Here is a 4,881-nt window from a genome sequence, read left to right as displayed (position 1 = left end):
TCTAAACTCACAGAAACACTAGAGCCAACAGTGTAATAAATCTTGGCGGCCATTTTGTTGAAGCCAAAGTTCAGTAAAACATAGGCAGAGACCCACAAAAATGGCTCTTAGACTGCAGACTGTAATAGTGTTTTTTTTTTTTAAAGCTGGCAGAAGGTTCCTAGAAGCAGTTGTCTCCATCTAAACCACATAACTGTGGTGATTCACTTGTAGGAGGGTTTCTGGGTAATTGGACCCCCCCCCCACACACACACACACACACACACACCCATGATCTTTACATCATTAAGGGACGCTGTATAATTTTCCTGATAATTTTACTCTATCAGGTGCATTACGTCAAATAGTTTGAAAATAGTTTCCAAATTATTTTAAAATCGCTTGCAATATTCCTGGGAATGAACGGCATTGTGTTTTTATGTTTGGGAATCTGCAGTCATTAGAAATTCTGAATTTATCTTATTACATAATATATCAGGGTGATTTGATGAGCCATTGTCTTCATTGTGTGTGAGACGGTGGCTGCAACGTACTTCCTGTGGCAGGGAGCAGCTTCCTGGTGTTCTGGTGCTTGGCGCAGCTCACGGTTTAGATTCGCTTGTTGGGTGGGAAACATTTCTGTCTATGAAACAGTGACCTATGAGACCTACAGCTGATAGTGGATAGGATAAGTGTACGGAGCTTGACAAGCAGTAACTACCCAAACTATTTAACAAAATATAATGTACACTGAGCTGTATAGATGACTAAATTGCTGAAATCCCCCCAACACATTTTATCCCCCTCAGGAAATGTTGTAAGGTGTAAGGGATGCAAATTATGACTATGCCACTGAATAAGACATGTAAGCAATAATACAAGTACTACTAAGGGGTATTTTCAGCCAAATCACACTTTGCCATTAGGTACTTGTTCACACTAAATATTGTCCTCTGTTGTGCTATGCCAGTGGTGTGGGTCAGAACTCCAAGTGTGGGTCTCAGAATCAGTTTTAGGGCTCCTCCTACTGTCAGATATGCAATATATTGAACTGACAAAAGTCCATGTTGAGGCCTCAGAATGTGGCACATTTGATGCCTCAGAATGTGGCACGCTGACATTTGATGCCTCAGAATGTGGCACGCTGACATTTGATGCCTCGGAACATGGCACGCTAACATTTGATGCCTCAGAACGTGGCACGCTAACATTTGATGCCTCAGAACGTGGCACGCTGACATCTGAGGCATCAGAACAAGCTTTGGAATTTCCTCTACCCAGTTTACTATTCTGTGTTGGCATAAAAGTTAATGTGGCGAAGGCAATAGCAAGTCTTGCAATGTGGCTTTAAAACTAGCAGTTATGTCAGTGCCCCAATGGCCATCGCTGACCAGCGTCTGTTACCTCAACTTCTTCAGAATTGAGATTTATTGGTGATAACTTCTTTGCCGATGATCATGTTTGAATCAGGGGAAAAAAATGTTTATTTTTTAAAATGAATCTGGAATAAACTGCGCAACTCACAGAAACACCACAAATGACAACAGAAATGGGACGAACGATACCATATAGGAGCAATCAGCCACAGCTTCTTTTAGCCAGTGAATTAAGCATGACATGGACTTGCCCGTTATTATACATTGAGATGTACAAGGGATGCTCACTCATTAAGGTCCATTTATTAACCACAATAGCTGCAGACCCTAGCTGCCTCTTCATGGGCACCTACATATCCTCCAAGGTGTACGCCCACTAGAAATTCTGAATAGCGTGACATTTATCTTATTGCATAAAATATCAGGGTTATTTGATGAGCAATTGTCTTCATTGTGTGTGAAACTGCGGCTGCGACGTACTTTCTGTGGCAGGGAGCAGCTTCCTGATGTTCTGGTGCTTGGCGCAGCTCAGGGTTTAGATGCGCTTGTTGGGTGGGAAACATTTCTGTTTATAGAACAGTGACCTATGAGACCTACAGCTGATAGTGGATAGGATAAGTGTGCAGAGCTTGACAAACATTAACAGCCCAAACTATTTAACAAAATATAATATGTACTGAGCTGTATAGATCAGCGGTTCCCAAAGTGTGCACCATGGCTCCCAGGGGTGTCGTGGCCAGTAAGAGAAAAAAATAAAACTTACCAATCCGGCGGAGCCCAGGCCCCAGCATCCTCCCTCCTCGCTTCTCACTGAATGTCAGGCGTGACGTCATCATGCCTGACATTCAGTGACAAGCGGCGGGAGAGAGGAGGATGCTGGGGCCTGGGCGCCGTCGGATTGGTAAATTATTTTTTTTTGCCTTTTTTTTTGCTCTTCCTGGCCTCCGGGATGCAGAGGGGGGCAGAGTGAGGGGAGATGAAGGAGGGCACAGAGTGTGGATGAAGGGGCACAGTCTGAGTTAGCTGTAAATTATTCTTTAACAGAAATATAATTGAAAAAATATATAAATATATTCTTTTCCCTTGGATTTATGTGTATTATTTTTGCATACAACTAAATAAGTATTTCTGTCCTGACCTAAATACTTATTAAGTTTTTTGACCCAGCTACTTATAAAACAGGACTGCTCTGTAATTATTTTGGAGGGGTGCCTTGAAAAAATTATGGAGACTCTAAGGGTGCCGCGAACTGCAAAAGTTTGGGAACCACTGGTATTGATGACTAAATTGCTGAAATCCCCCCAACACATTTTATCCCCCTCAGGAAATGTTGTAAGGTGTAAGGGACGCAAATTATAACTGTCACTGAATAAGACATGTAAGCAATAATACAAGTACTACTAAGGGGAATTTGCAGCCAAATCACACTTTGCCATTAGGTACTTGTTCACACTATTGTCCTCTTTTATGCTATGCCAGTGGTGTGGGTCAGAACTCCAAGTGCGGGTCTCAGAATCAGTTTTAGGGCTCCTTCTACTGTCAGATATGCAATATATTGAACTGAGAAATGCTGACATTGGATGCCTCAGAATGTGGCACGCTGACATTTGATGCCTCAGCATGTTTCACGCTGACATTTGATGCCTCAGAATGTGGCACGCTGACATTGGATGCCTTAGAATGTTTCATGCTGACATTGGATGCTTCAGAATGTGGCGCGCTGACATTTGACGCCTCAGAATGTTTCACGCTGACAATTGATGCCTCAGAATGTGGCACGCTGACATTTGATGTCTCAGAATGTGGCATGCTGACATTTCACGCCTCAGAACATGGCATGCTGATATCTCAGGCATCAGAATGCTTTGGAATGTCCTCTACCCAGTTTGCTGTTCTGTGTTGGCAAGTCTTGCAATGTGGCTTTAAAACTAGCTCTCCAGAATTGAGGTTTATTGGTGATAAATTCTTTGCCGATGATCATGTTTGAATCTTGTTTCATTTTTTTAAATGAATCTGGAATGAACTGCGCAACTCACAGAAACACCACAAATGACAACAGAATGGGACGAATGATACCATATAGGAGCAATCAGCCACAGCTTCTTTTGCCAGTGAATTAAGCATGACATGGACCTGACTGTTATTATACATTGAGAAGATGTACAAGGACTCATTAAGGTCCATTTATTAACCACAATAGCTGCAGACCCTCGCTGCCTCTTCATGGGCATCTACTTGTCCTCCAAGGTGTACGCCCACTTCACCCTCTTTAGAATTAGCTCAGGAATATAATTCTGCCCCTAGGTTTGTTGGTTAACGGATGGTCTGGAAAATGCTTATTTGTGAAGCCATTAACCATGCAGAAAATGCATTTTTCGCATGGTTTAGGCATTTTTAAGTAAAATGTTCATTTAAAACAAGCCTTTTTCAGGAGATATCGTATATATCTCCTTCATTAGGCCAATTACTGCATTACACCACAGTCCCCACCATACTCAATGGGTACTGCGCTCTGGGCATATTTATCAAGCGCTGAAGACCTTAGCTTTTCAGAGCTTTACCCTCATGGCTAACGCCATCTGAAGAATCCTATGGGGACAGCATCGCACCCCTCTCCGGCAATGCTGCTGCTCTCCTCTGCGCTGTTTATTGGAAATGCCAACAGCCCATGCGCAACCCTAACTTAGAACCTGGAGTGTTCATTAAAAATGAATGTTATGACTTGTATATTAAAATGAGCAGGAATGTCGTCTGTCATTGCTGCGATGAGAGATGATAGTTAACGGGATAAAGACCCATTATTAAATAAGCCCCTAAATGTAAAGAATGAAATAAGAAGGTCTATTTATCATTGGGAGATAAACCCTTTCTCAGGTGAAAATTAGGTGTTTTCATCTGAGTTATAGCTTCCCTTCTCTCTGGAGGACAATTAGCCAGGAGCTTATTTAAGAAGGATCCTGGCAGTTAATGTTGCGCCGATATCCTATTATCGCTATCACATCTCAGGATGGCAACAGCGGCGGGAGCCAAGAAGAAATAGGAATATATCTTGGATATCTTCCTGCCTGGAGTTTATGAAGTATTGGTATTTTTTGTTTATTGTTCTGTACTGTTTCACCCTGTTTAGTCTACTGTTTGTACTGTGTACGGCGCCGCGGAAATCTTGTGGCACCTAACAAATAAACAATAATAATAATAATCTGCCTGTGTATTCTCCAGCCCCCACGTCTCACGGTTGCTGCGGTTTTTCAGAGACAGAAAAAAATGCTTTATTATTTCAATAAAGCATTTCTTCTCTTTTGCATTTATATTTAATTTCCCTTTTTTACATTTTATATTAAATTTTTAACTGTTTTTTTTTGGGTGAAAGTGGAACTTCAGTTCAGGTCTACTCTACCCCTCCAATAAGTTGGTGCAAAGTTTTGAGACTCACAGATGTCATCTTGGACCACAAATCCATGCTCTACCCTGTGAAACTAGGAGCACTAATAGGCTCATGACTCAACAGGATCATCTTGCAGTTCTT

This window comes from Mixophyes fleayi, chromosome 3, assembly GCF_038048845.1.
Source record: "Mixophyes fleayi isolate aMixFle1 chromosome 3, aMixFle1.hap1, whole genome shotgun sequence".
Taxonomy (NCBI): Eukaryota; Metazoa; Chordata; class Amphibia; order Anura; family Limnodynastidae; genus Mixophyes; species Mixophyes fleayi.
The sequence above is the reverse complement of the archived record's forward strand: the minus strand, read 5'-3'. Positions refer to the sequence as shown.